Genomic DNA, 14,927 nt, shown 5'->3' on the forward strand with positions numbered 1-14,927 from the left:
ACCTTATGGTATCCGGGGGTTGGTGTTCTGGGGTGCTCTTTTCATCCTTCCAAATCATACAACCCAATGTGCAGCCTTTACTTACACAGGTAAAAAGATCTGTATTTAGTTTACTCTTCTTCCATCTAAAAGGCTCTTCCCTTATGCTAAACAATTTACTAACCCTAATTACCCATGTACCTCCAGATCTGATTGTATATGTAATTACCTTTTGTTAGGTATAATAATTTGCTTGATAAACATGTCAGAACACTTGCTGCTTTAGTCTGTTCAGAGATAAACGTGGCCTTCCCACAGCCTAAAGGCGTAATTAAATGAGGAGGGGGGTGGTAAGAAGGCAGTTACCAAACCACACTGAGGCTGATTCACCGAGGCATTCACAGCATGCTGTCAGGGCTTACTTTGGGCCTGATGCTTGCAGCAGTGCTTAGTTAGTAACAGATTTCTGACACAGGGTAACAGTGATAACATTGCAGCATTCTAACCAATGTGGGGTACCTGTGGGAACTTCAAAATAGGCAAGGAAAGAACTATAAGATGCAAGTTAGGTAGGAAGCAGCTATTGGGAAACAGTTCCCAGCATCATATCTTTGCTAAAGATACGTATAAAGAAACAAAATTCAAAGAATCAAAGGGTCTTATTTTCTTGGGAAGCCAAATGCAGCCAGTGGAATTAAATGGATTGGGATCTAAGTTCTGCGAGGCTTGCATGACATGAGTCTGCACTATAAGAGTGCAAAAAGCTATCCCTACCTGACCCCTGCATAACCTAACCAGGAAATTAGGACACTTCTAAGCAAAATAGGCTGTGTCATCTTGTTAAGATAATTGTTTCCATTGACATTGCATAAGCATCTTACACTAGGACATCAGACTCAGGCCATAGCGTCTCTTCTTTGTAAGACATAAAAACAGTGCCGGGCCCGGTGCCCTCCAGCAGCTGAGGAGGTACATGATAATGAGGACACCAACAAAGAAGAGGAAAAAGAAAAACAAAACAGGTAAGAAGGTCACAAGCATTCTCTAAGCTTGTATAGCTTAGTTGAAAATAAATTAATAAAATATCAAAATATAATTTAGATTTTAGAATCGGGGTAATTACCATATTCATGAATCAGGGAAAGACTCACTAAACACCACAGCCTAAAATGAGCGAGTATTTTCTTAATAATCTTTTAAAAATATCTGATACTTCAGAATGGTGCTTCAGAAGGTTAAAGTTAGTACCATTTAATCAGAAAAAAAAATCTTTCACTGTCTCCACCTGATTAATATTTTATGGATTTCTTTGCTTATGTGATTTTATTTCAGATACATAAGGAAACTATTTATTGAAAGGTTCTAAACAAGGAAGCTAGCATGCTCAAATTTTACCACTTAGGTAACTCTAACAATTCCACAAAGAACAGATTTGAGGAGAAAAAATTTAAAACAGAAAAAATAATTAGGAGACTTGTCACAACCTTGAAATACGCTGCCACAGAAAGGAAGTTAGCTGTGACAGAGAAAAGGACGAGTTTGAAAAGTAATTAAGAGGAGAACTCCCTAGCACACGCTGAGTGACTGCATCTAGGACACAGCAGAGTAGTTCTCCCAACTAAAATGTAGAACACAGGAAGGAGATGGGCTCTGAGAATAAGGAAAGATGACATGTTGATAACTGGCCACAAAGGAAATGGGACACACAGCTAAGTGGGAATTCTAACCAAGCAACTGGATGTGTATCTAAGACACAAGGCAGAGGGATATGTACGACATGGTGGGAGTAGATTAGCCCACACAGCTGGAGCGTTGGCAGCCGTGTCCTAAGGACAAAAACCTTGAGAACACCAACATTTATGGGGCAGGAAAAGGAGATCACAAAGAAGACAAAGAAGAAACACTTTGGAGAAGAGAAGATTTTAGAAAGGCTGTGACCACCATTGCCACACAACAGCAAAAAGAAACCAGTAAGACAAGGGTTAAAAATGATTGCTGGTGTTCCTTGGCCACCCAAGTGAACACTGCTTCAGTAGTGTTGCAAAGCAGATAGCAATGGATTGAGGAGTGAATGAAAGATGAGGGAATGAGGATATTAAATTATAAACTACTCTTCTAAAGAACCTGGATACAAAGGCGGAGATTACAAATAGCAAGAATGAAACCGAAAGATTCTCCCGTGGCAAGAGAAATCTGAACATGTAACAGTTGGGGAAAGGATAAAGCTGAGGAAAAGTAGCTGTATAATGAAGCAAAGCCCCACAGGAAAGGCGAGGTCAAGGACACAGAGTGAGAAAAGGAAGTAAGGATGGGATTCAATCTAAACAAACTGTTCAACGACTGAAGTAACAGTGAGAGACTGACTTGTTAGGGATGAATGACAGGGGGCTCAAAGGAGCAAGGATTTTCACCGCGGAGTGGAAGAATACGGCTCTGTAAGTAGAAGGGGGAAGAACGCCCATGTCATTCACACTGCAGTCAGGGAAGGAAAGCCATTAGCACGAGGGGGGGCTGCTGGGCTAGGTAGCCCCTCAAACGGCTGGTGGTGGGGAGAGGGGAGGCCTAGAAGAGAAAAGATGATGAGGGAATCAAAGCAGAAAGTTTGGGAGATAGGAGGGAGTGGAAAGGCAAAGTGCTTTCACTGAGTAATCAAGTATTTTAATTTCCTAGGCTGAAATATGCATGCCCGGGAACTACCAGAAATGTCAGTGCCTGTCCAGGTGTCAGAAAGAAACGGTGACATCTTCAATGAGACCTTCAAAAGGGCAGAGAAGCCAACATTTCAGTATGTGTGGTATCTGAAGGCATCTGTTATGGCAGCCTTGCTTAAGAGGGGAGTTTTAGGAGTTTAGGACTAGGGGTCAGACTTTCTAAATTCCCTTCCAGTTCTCAAATCGGCATATTTCATGATCATATATAACATGGAGTCAAACAGAATGAAGGACACTGGTCGATATTCTGACATTTAGGAAAATGCAAAAACACACGCAAAAAAGAAGTTTAAAGAAAATGAATGAAACATGAATTGTAAAATATTCTACGATCTAAACTGATTTCATGTTAGGGACTAAGCATTGTGACGAATATTCACAAAAGAAGCATAGGCAAGAATAATATAAATGATTGATTTTTAAGTTTCAGAATAACTTCAGCAATTTCAGTGTTTTGGCATTTCTCTAAAAAGCTCTAGAAATTTATGCACACATTTTTCTTTTTTATGCATTTTTATTGTTGTTATTATTTTCCATGATGCAGTTTTGTAGGAGTAGGAATGCACTTGTCATTACAATAGTATTGTCCTTCAGCAAAAGGCACAAGTCCAACATTCTTCTACTTAAGTGTATGGTGGCATTGTAGGTGTAGGCAATGATGGATAATCTAGTGTCGTACTGTTGAGGCCTATTTTACGTGTATACCTATATGTCTACTGATTCTGAATTTTGCACGAGAACATCTGAATTGTCCTTTGGGGATTGACTCATTTCATTGAGCATAATGGTCTATAGCTGGGGCCATTTTGCTGTAAATGGTAGATTTTCCTTCTTCTTCTTCTTTTTTTTTTTTAGATTTATGTATTTTTATTGGAAAGGCAGATATACAGAGAGGAGGAGAGACAGAGAGAAAGATCAAGTGGCCGCAATGGCAGGAGCTGAGATGATCCAAAGTCAGGAGCCAGGAGCTTCCTCCACATTTCCCAGGCGAGTGTAGGGTCCAAAGGCTTTGAACTGTCCTCTACTGCTTTCCCAGGCCTCAAGATGGATGGGAAGTGGGGCCGCCAGGATTAGAACCGAAGCCCATATGGGATCCCAGTAAGTGCAATGCGAGGACTTTAGCTAGTAGGCTATTGCACTGGGCCCCTCAAGCATGTTTTGATGTCTTGGTACACATAGGCATCATGAGCATACACACACACACATGCACACATATGTATGTATGAAAAGGAATGCACTCCTCTGAAAGGCTGGCCTATTCGCAGCGTGAAGTTCCTGGGGCAAGCTTAGGTTGAGAACAGGGATTATGGAGACACTAATTGTATCCTGAAGTATTTAGTATGAATCTAGACCAGGTTTTGAGTCCTACTAGAGCAGGCACAATAAGTCTTACTTCTTCCTTTAGATAAAAACTTAACTGAATTAAATTATATTTCATGTTTATTGACAGTGTTTTTTTTAAAACAAAACATAACCACAAAGAAAAAGCATTGTCATTCATACCTAAGAAATAGCTTCTGGGCCCAGCGGCATGGCCTAGTGGCTAAAGTCCTCGCCTTGAACACTCTGGGATCCCATATGGGCGCTGGTTCTAATCCCGGCAGCTCCACTTCCCATCCAGCTCCCTGATTGTAGCTTGGGAAAGCAGACAATGATGGCCCAAAACCTTGGGACCCTGCACCCATGTGGGATACCTGGAAGAAGTTCCTGGATCCTGGCTTTGGATCGGCATAGCATCAGCTGTTGTGCTCACTTGGGGAGTGAATCATCGGATGGAAGATCTTCCTCTCTGTTTCTCCTCCTCTCTGTATATCTGACTTTCCAATAAATAAATAAATCTTTAAAAAAAAAAAAAGAAATAGCTTCTAATTTAAACCACTGGAGAAACTCTGCATAAATACAGTTTGAGTCAGGGACTGTTTCAAACACAGATAACCTACAGTGGATCGTGACAGACTGTCTCCATGAAATTCACAAAACCATCTCCTGTTACAGCTTAGCTGCATTTCAGACCACCAGTTAGGCAACATTTTAAACATCCCATTCAAGTGGTGTTTAGGCTTTTCTATACCTTATAAAATGAGAAAATGAGCTTCAGAAAGATTACATAAGGGCACTGCAAAATGTTGGTAGAAACACAGAATTAAAAGCTTAGGATGGGGTGTTGTGGCACAGCTGGGAGAGACTGGTTCAAGTCCAGACTGCTCAGCTGTGGCTCCAGCTCCCCGCTAATGCTGCATGTTGGAGGGTTGGGGGGACAGAGAGTGATTTGAGTACTGGAGTCTCTGCCACACTCTGGGAGACCAGGATGGAGTTCGGGCTCCTGGCTTTGCTCTGGCCCAGCTGTGGCTGTTGCAGGCCTTTGAGGAGTGAAGCCTCATAGATTGAGGAGCTCTCTTTTTCACTCTCCTTTTTCTTCGTTTCTCTTTCAAAAAAGTAATTCAAGCTTTTTAAAAATAAAAGTTTATTTTCATACAGAAATTGTTTGAAATCATGTATACTTTTTCAAACATCAATATTCCAGACATTTTTTTCCCTTAAAATTTATTTATTTATTTAAAAGGCAGAGTTACAGTGATAGCCAGGAGCTTCATTCTGATCTCCCAAGCATCTTCCGTTACTTTTCTCAGGCCATTGGCTGAGAGCTGGATAGGAGGTAGAGCATCCGGGACACAGACCAGCGCCCACACAGGCAGCAGTTTTACCAGCTATGACACAATGTCATTGTCAAGTTCTCTAATATACATACATAAATATATATGGGTATTAGCTGTAGCATTATTTTTTAAGTGGAAAACTTCAAAAACCTTAATATCAAAAAGGAGATTTATTTTATAAACTGTAGTGCGTTTTTGCTATAAAAATATGAAAGTGTAGGAGACTCACATTTGCCAAATTAAATGAATAACATTGCATTGAAACATAAATTACAGCATAAAAACCACATCATTCCTTCTAAAACAAATAACCAGATTTGTGAGTCTGAGTGTGTGCCTGTGTGTACTGATGCACGCTGTCAAAGATCTGGAGATCAACACATCGCCTATCCTGAGAGACTGAAGAGCAGGAAAAAATGACAGATGACTCTTCATGTCTGATTTTTTAAAAAGCATGCAATATCAATTTCCCAGTTTTGATATCTATAATTCAGCTATATATGAAATTATCATTCAAGCCTGACACGATGGCTCAATTGGCTAATCCTCCCCTTATAAATGCTGAGATCCCATGTGGACACCAGTTCGTGTACTGGCTGCTTAACGTCCCATCCAGCTCGCTGCTTGTGGTTGGGAAGGCAGTAGAAGATGGTCCAAAGCCTTGGGACTCTACACCCATGCAGGAGATCCAGAAGCAGCTCTGGGTCCTGGATTCAGATCAGTTTACTTCTAGCCACTGAGGCCATCTGGGGAGTGAACCAGTGGATGGAAGATCTTTCTGTCTCTCCTCTTTGTAAATCTGCATTTCCAATGAAAATGAATAACTATTTAAAGAAAAGAAATTACCACTGGTGGGACAGGTATTTGGTTCAGAAATTAAGCTGCCACTTAATCCCAAATTGACACATGATCCCATCCTAAAATGCCTAGGTTCAAGTTCTGGCTCTGCTTTTGATCCAACTTCCTGCCCACAAACACCCTGAAAGGCAAGAGGTGATGGATCCAAATATCATATCCCTGTCCCCTCCCTGCACACCTGGACTTTGCTCCCGACTCCTGGCTTGGGCCTGGTCGCACTCCGGCTGTACTGACATTTGGGAAGGAAGCCTGCAGATAGGACAGAGGTCTCTGTCTGCCTCTTCCTCTCTTCCTGTATTTTTTGGCCTTTCAAATCTTCACATATTTAAGCACACAGACTGCAAAGTTTTAGAATTACGACAATGGAGCAAAAAGAAGCAGGCAAAAGCCATTTGGTTCAGACTAATCCTTTATAATCTAAGGTTTCCCAAGGGGCAGCATACTTTTCTAATATCTGAACCCTAAGGTAAGCTTTGTGAGATGTCTGGTCTTGCTATATTCAGGAGTAAAACCAAATACATCTTCCTTTAATTCTTTGGCACTTCAAATGAATTTAGGATTGTCTAAAGAAAAAATGCTTGCTGGAGGAGCTGTGTGAACAAGCTTGTTGTCCTGCTACTATATCTAGTCAAGCATTCGGATACTACAACTTTGGCAAATCCCATTAATACTTTAAGAAGTCAAAGGCTTTATAACTTCTAAAGAAAGTTCCTGTGAAGTAGTCACTGGGGCAAGTTTAAGCAAGCAGGGTGTGTATACAATATAGTAACCAATATAATGCAAACAAAAGAAGATTTGTTTAATTATAGTGGAAATAATTGTTATTTAAAAGTGCCTTCTTCCTCATCATAAAAGAATAAACTGGACTTGTGGCAAAAGAATTGTATGTTATGATGCCTTAAGACTAGAAACAAAAGACAGAAATTTCAAAGTAAAGTCTTGGCAGACTCCCAGTCTCCATGGCAAGAATTCTGGCCACACAATTTCTTCACATTTCCCAGGGCTCATTCACGTCCCTTTAGGTGGAACCCGAAGTTTGTTCATTTTGAGTCAAATATAAGGACTTATTTATTAGAGTTTTTCTGTCTTTAATGGTGTGCATCTGAACTCCTTCCCTAAATCCTGAAATCACTTAAAGATGAGGAAGAAAGGAATTTCAGACTATATATGTAAAAGAAAGTAGGTGGGGAGTTGGGGAAGGATAAATGAGAACCAGGAGGTAAGTGCCCAAGAGGCTTATCTCAGTAAGCCATGGTGGTGGCAGGACATGTCAGCTGCTGATAGTTCATGGTGAGCTGGACTGGCCCAAGAGCCCTGCCCCACGGCCCTGGCGAACAGTGAGTACAGAGATGATGCTGGCTGACTCAGTCAATCCACCATCTCCACAGGGCAAGTGTCACCCAATTCACTGCTTTCACCAAGGAAACGATCTCTCCTAGAAATACACTGTACAAAACATACTATATAACATTTTTTCCTCATAGGTTCTGCTAAACTATTAAAAATATATAGTTGGCCTAATCTGGAAAACAGCTTCTCAAGGCCATAACTAAAGGAAGCAGGACTTCATCCTGACTTCGTATATAACAGAACCTTATCAATACACCTTCAAGACGCTTGTGTGGCTTCCGTTTTACACTCCTTGGTTTGAAAACACATTGTAAAATCTAATAGCTTTTGTCTTCAACTTTACCCCAATCAATGTCATCTCTCAACTAAGTCATCTCTCAAATAATCCAGCTCTTACTTTATCATTGTTGTATTATTCACTTTTACTTTTCCAATGCCAGGCTATTAGAGACAATAAATATTTGTTGAATGAACTGATAAGTAAATGACCAAATAAATAAGCAAAAATCCATCCATATATAATGCCTTTTATTGTAACCAGTATTGGGATTCCATTAACAAATGTTTAGCTTACTTATGCAATGTATTTCTCAAAAGAATTTTAAGATAACATACAAAAATATATGCAAAATAAATATAACCAATCCAACCAATACTATGATATGGGATACCAGCAGCACAGACAACTTAACCCTCTGTCACATAAACACACACCTGCCCCCACTGCTAACTCAGTATTTTTTTTTCAAGATTTATTTACTTTAATTGCAAGATCAGATATACAGAGAGGAGAGACAGAGAGGGAGATCTTCTGTTCAATGACTCACTCCCCAAGCAGCTGCAATGGCCGGAGTTGCACTGATCTGAAGCCAGGAGCCTTGGAGCCTCCTCCAGGTCTTCCATGTGGGTAGAGGGTCCCAAAGCCTTGAGGGCCATCCTCAGCTGCTTTCCAAAGTCACAGGCAGGGGGCTGGATGGAAAGCATCCAGAGGATTAAAATTGGTGTCCATATGGGATCCTGGCATATGCAAGGTGAGGACTCCAGCCACTAGGTTACCACACTGGGCCCTAACTCAGCAATCTTGAGATCAAAAACAAATCAGTTGCCCAGGGTAGATTCAGTTATCTAAGACCACATGAAGAAGCCAATGTGAAATGCAGTAAGGCACATCATCAGTAACTAACAGTAATTCAATCCTCTATAGCCTAGAATATTAAAAATAACTATTCTGTCCTCCCACTCTCCATTTCTGCTTTTATTTCTTCCAGAGGAATACCGACAGTACAGAGTTCCCATCAGCTGGTCCAATCCCTACCTGTCCACAGTGCCCTCAGCTGGGAAGCCAGGAGTTGCAAATTCAAACTAAGTCTCCCACATAGGTGGCAGAGAAACATATACTGGATCCACTGCTTGTAAGCAGTGTAAAATAAGTCATCTTGGGCCAAAAAATTCTAAAAATTCTAAAGAACTTCCAAATCTTTTCCTACTATGTTAGTGTTACTAAATAGTAACATTTTCATTCTGGAAATATTGGCTTTGTTTTAAGGTTATAATTTGGCAAGTACTAAATTTTCTGTCTTAAGAAAAGGTGCAGGGCCAGGCGGCATGGCCTAGCGGCTAAAGTCCTCGCCTTGAACACCCCGGGATCCCATATGGGCGCCGGTTCTAATCCCGGCAGCTCCACTTCCCATCCAGCTCCCTGCTTGTGGCCTGGGAAGGCAGTTGAGGACGGCCCAAACCTTTGGGACCCTGCACCCGTGTGGGAGACCCGGATGAAGTTCCTGGATCCTGGCTTTGGATCGGCGTAGCATCGGCCATAGTGCTCACTTGGGGAGTGAATCATCGGATGGAAGATCTTCCTCTCTGTCACTCCTCCTCTCTGTATATCTGACTTTCCAATAAATAAATAAATCTTTTTTTTAAAAAAAGGTGCAATTATCTTGAAAAAAATGTCATTTTGATTTATTTCCTTCCTAATACTGTGAGATACTCTTTACAACAGAAAAATAATTTATCTTGATCATTTTATCAAAATATCAATCTAATCTTTCAAAAAATTTCATCTCATTTATGCATTTAAGAAACTAGAAATGAATACAATTGTTATTTCTCTCCATCTATGCATACTGTGATGCAATTAAAATAGCCTGATGACTCACTAAGGATTCTGGCAACAGTAAGGATTTGGACTTTATATGAGCTGATTTTTAATTTCTCACGTGAGTCTTTTCATTCTTCACAAGCAATCCTGTGTTGCTGTTTCATGCTTCTTAAAAACAAGTTACTCTGTGTGTAGGACAGACTGGTTTACTCCATCGAGGCTGTCTTAATCCCCTAGTAATTACCATCCTTCATAAAGTCATCTGAATGCTTACAAAAAGGGAAGGACAACAATTTTTTTTCACTCATTTTAAAGGCAGGGAAATAGAGAGAAATCTTCCAGCCGCTGGCCTGCTCTCCAAATAACCGCAATGGCTAAAGCCAGGAGCTGGAGACTTAATCTGTTTCCACATGCTGGCAGAGACCCAAGGACTGGAGCCACCACCTGCTGCCTCCCAGGGATCTGCATGAGCAGGAAGCTAGACTGGCAGCTGAGGAGCCAGGACGCAAACCAGGTGGGCTCCAAGCATACAGAATACGGGCTCCAAGCATACCTTAACTGCCACTCCAAACAATGAGGTACTCAACCAATTATTTCTTAAGACTTACTTACTAGCATTTTCATCATTTTATATTATTTACATTCTAATATTTGCACTTTGTCTAGAGGCTTTTCAATATACAGCACTTGGGAATGGCTAAGAAGAGACAGACCATAACAAGGGATGACAAGGAGGCATATCAACCAGAACTTTCCCATACTGCTACCTGATAGTACAAACTAACGTAACTGCTGTGGGACACTGCTTCGCAGCATCTATTAAAACCCATTATATTCTCATTCATGTGGCTCCTGACTCAGAAATTTCACTCCCAGGAAAATAACTCACCAGAAATGTGTACATATGTTTGCTAGAAGGATATGCAAAATATTACTCATATTAGCACTATTTTAATATTTATTATTACTGTTTTTTTTCAAAATCAGAAAAGGAGTCTAACTATATTTTGTATTATTCATATTATCTCTCAAAATTCTCTGCAGTTCAGAGGAATGATCATTACTTTTACCTTGGTTTGCCTAAAATCAAAATTTGAAATCAGGACCTAATCCTGGATAGGATAAGAAAAGAGTAAGATAATTTTTATGACATATAACTGTATTTAGATTTTGGAAGAAGAAAACGGTGTAGCTGATTCAAATCTAGACTAGTAAGAACCAGATATTTCCTTCAAAAAGGTATATTTCTAAGGCTTTACACTAAATACTACATGATTCTTTTATTGCAAAGTCAGATATGCAGAGGAGAGACAGAGAGGAAGAGCCTCTGTCTGTTGATTCACTCCCCAAGTGGCTGCAACGGCCAGAGCTGCGTTGATCTGAAGCCAGGAGCCTCCTCCAGGTCCCCCATGCAGGTGAAGGGTCCCAAGGGTTTGGGCTATCCTGGACTGCTTTTCCAGGCCACAAGCAGGGAGCTGGATGGGAGGCAGGACCACCGGGATTAGAAATGGCACCCATATGGGATCCCGGCACATTCAATGGGAGGACTCTAGCCACTAGGCTACCGTGCCAGGCCCAACATTACATGTTTTTAAAGGTTCTTCAATGACAAGGTGCCTAAACCTGAACTAGCACTGCAACTCTCTCTTAGTTGGTCTCCAGTTTCTAAATGTCCATATCATGCACACTTCAAGGCCCTGTCATTACCCCAGAGCACACTGCCAGGATTCAGGCTAAGAATTCCCATTATACTATTCAAACTAAGGTATTAGTGCCAGATCTTCATACTGTAAGTTAAAATATCTGTATTTTTGAAAAACTTGTTTTTATAATAAAGATTTACTTATTTTTATTTGAAGGGCAGATTTTGCAGAGAGAGAATGAGAGATGCAGAAGGCCTTTCTCCCGTGGACTATCTCTCCAAACAGCTACCCAGCGTCAAGTTGAGCTTGAGCAGGAGTTTCCTCCAGGTTTCCTACGTGGGTACAGAGGGCCCAAAGACTTGGACCATCCGCCGCTGCTTTCCTAGGTTATAAGCAGAGAGCTGGGTGGGAAGTGCAGCAGCCTGGACATGAATCAGCACCCATGAGGGAAGCCAGTGCCACAGGGTAGCCTGCTGTACCACCACAGTAGTCTCTAGGGTTAGATTATAAATCTATAGTCCATTGGTTTATATTATAAACCTAACCTAGCAGACTCAGAAAGACACTTTAGGAAAAACTACTCCAGATGTCAATGACACACTGCCCAGCATTCACCTTATGGCTTTATCATTCAGTCTATTCAAACATCTCCATACTATCTAGAAAATTACAACGATACTATCAAATACAGAGTGTTGTACTTCATTTTTAAATGAATCATAAAGTGAAACTGTTCCAGTTAAACAGAATTTGTGTCAGTTTCAGTGAAGCCACTGATGCTCTGGCATTACAACAAGCTAAGCCGGCAGACATTTTTAAAGTTTTCCATTAAAAATGGCTATATTTTTAAAGTCCTGGTGATTAAAAAGCAATCACCAATTACCTGGAAAATTCAGTATGTAAGTATGAGATATGTCATGTTCCAATGATATTCAGTGGAATTTTTCTATGTATTGAGTTATAAAAATGATCATTGGTGCAACAGACTAAGTCTCCACCTGTGGGAATCCATATCCCATATGGGTGCTGGTATGAATTTCAGCTGCTCCCCTTCCAATCCAACTCCTTACTTATGGCCTTGGAAAGCAGTGGAGGTGGTGCGAGTTCTTGGGCCCTGCATCAGTGTGGGAGTCCTGGAGGAGGCTCCTGGCTCCTGACTTCCAACAGGCTTAGCTCTGGCCTTTAGGGTCACTGAGGAGTGAACCAGCAGACAGAAGATCTTTTTCACTATCTCTCCTTCTCTCTATAAATCTGCCTTTCAAATAAAAATAAAATTTTTTTTAAATAGTACTGAATACTATATATTATATTTTTAAAACTTTCAAAATTTAGGGCTTGTGCAATGATGCAGCAAGCTAACCGTTTGCCTGCAGTGTCGGCATCCCATATGGGCACCAGTTTGTGTCCTGGCTGCTCCACCTCCCATCTAGCTCCATGCTGTGGCCTGGGAAAGCAGTAGAGGATGGCCCAAAGCCTTGGGACCCTGCACCTGCATGAAACACCTGGAAGAAGCTCCTGACTCCCAGCTTCAGATGAGCCCAACTCTGGTTATTGTGGCCATCTGGGGAGTGATCAAGAAGACTGAAGATCTCTCTCTGTGTAACTCTGACTTAAGTAAAGTAAATAAACCTTCAGAAAAAAAAAAGAGTTTCACATATGCATCTAAAACCCTCTTATAATATTTAACTAAACACACACTCTTTATAAAAAAAAACAGACACATATATCACAGTCCTTCATCATTCAGTGACATAATTTCAGAATTGAGGGTAGAGGGCAACAGGTTCTACTTGAAGAACAACGTACACCCACAAATCATGTTCACATAGCACATTGAAATTGATTCTTATAAGGCCGTACCAGCACTGCTAATCTTCCACATTGTCTACTAGGGTAGTAGGCCTTAAGATATTGTTGAGATAACTGGCTTCCATTAGCAAGTGTGTGATTGGCAGGAAGATAGTTTTTTCACTCACAAGTCAGCTATTTTTTTTTCTTTGGAAGGCAATCCTGACGATCCATCTTTTAGCTGCAGTCTCTTACTGAGTCCCAATTCTCTGGCCTTCAGCTTTGATAGAGTTCTAACTTTCCTCTGTATCAGCTCACACTTGTCATCAACTTCTCGATTCAGTACAGCAAATATCAGGAGTTTGACCTCAGGGCAAAGTCCGGGTGGGCAGGTAAAATCTGACCACTAGACCTACTTCCTAATCTTTCATACCTAGCAATTCATGAAGAAGTATCAAATTCAAACTAAAAAACAGAAGCATGACCCCTTGTAAGTACTATGAAAAGGGCTCTTTTGCCTTCTTAAGTATACTTGAAAAGAACTGTCAGCCCCCCTATTAAGACAGAAATGGATCACAGACTAGGAAAGCAAAAAAAAAAGACAAAGAAACTCAGCTACAATGTAAATAAAAGTGTTAGTACTCCCTTTATATTTAGCAATATACTACTTCATAAAACAGTATAAAATAATACACTATTAAATATCTTTATGATGTCAGGAACATAAAAGCAATATCAAAAGTTTAAGCCATCTTATTTAAATAATCATAAACATCTGACACAAAAGCTCTGTATCACCTCATGTGAGACTACTATTTCCAAGCTCAGATTTATTCTTGGCATTTCACTACTTAACTGTTTGTTAAAAAAACAAACTCAGGCAGAAAACAGCTACTCATCTCAATTTATTAAATCTAAACTACCGAAATCATAACATTCAAGCCATGTTATCACAGTCTGGCAGCTAAAGGACCAGCTGTATCTTCTGATTTCAGAATGCAAAAGTACAAGAATATGATTAAATGTTATATTTAGTAATCAGGGGAAATTTTTTAAATCTCCACTTACTTCAAAAACAGAGATAGACAGACATATATTTCATTTGCTGGTTCACTCCCTAAATGCTGTCCCTCAAGAGCTGGGGTCGGGCAGACACAGCTAGCAGCCAGGCATTCCATCCCAGTCCCCCGCACAGACAGCAGGGACGCACAGGCATGGGCCATCACCAGCCGCCACCCGGGAGGCTGTGATGAGAAGCAGAGCCAGCCTGTGAATGCAGGTCCTCCCACACCGCTTGCAGTGGCAGCTTAACCATTTCGCCAAATCCCCGTGTTGACTTGAGTATCAATACCACCAATTTTCATATATGACCATGAAATTATTAAGAAGCAATTTCAAGTGACATTAAAAAAGTAGTTACTATTTAGCTACATAATGACCAAATTCAATATTCACTGATGAACATGTTCCATGAAGCTGTGACACTGAACACATAGAGGTTCAGACAGACGTGCAGGTAACAGTCATGAAGAAAGCAGTTTTCTAGAGCGGCTGCTGTGGTGCAGCAAGTTAAGCCACTGCTTGAGATGTCTGCAGCCCATACCAGAGTGCCTGGGATCACGTCCTGCTAACGCTTCTGACGTGGCTTCCTGCGCATGTGCACCCTGGGAGGCAGCAGAGGCTAGCCTAGTGGATTGCTGTCACTCAGGGGGCCTGTCCTGAGCGCTCAGCTCTGACCTCACCCAGGCCGGCCCAGGCTACTGCAGCGATTTAGGAGAGTAACCCAGCAGATAGACAACTTCTTTCTTTCTCTCCCTCAGTCACTCTGACTTTCAAATAA

At 41.0% G+C, this 14,927-nt stretch overlaps 1 protein-coding gene across 6 annotated transcripts in view; it reads right to left on the reverse strand.

The window, feature by feature from the left end:
• Nucleotides 1-14,927, reverse strand: part of EXOC6 (exocyst complex component 6) — a 138,720-nt gene that overhangs the window by 14,122 nt on the left and 109,671 nt on the right. The gene's annotated exons all lie outside the window — the stretch shown is intronic.

This window comes from Ochotona curzoniae, unplaced genomic scaffold (assembly GCF_017591425.1).
Source record: "Ochotona curzoniae isolate NIBS_2020 unplaced genomic scaffold, NIBS_Ocur_1.0 contig_66, whole genome shotgun sequence".
In the NCBI taxonomy this organism is placed as follows: Eukaryota; Metazoa; Chordata; class Mammalia; order Lagomorpha; family Ochotonidae; genus Ochotona; species Ochotona curzoniae.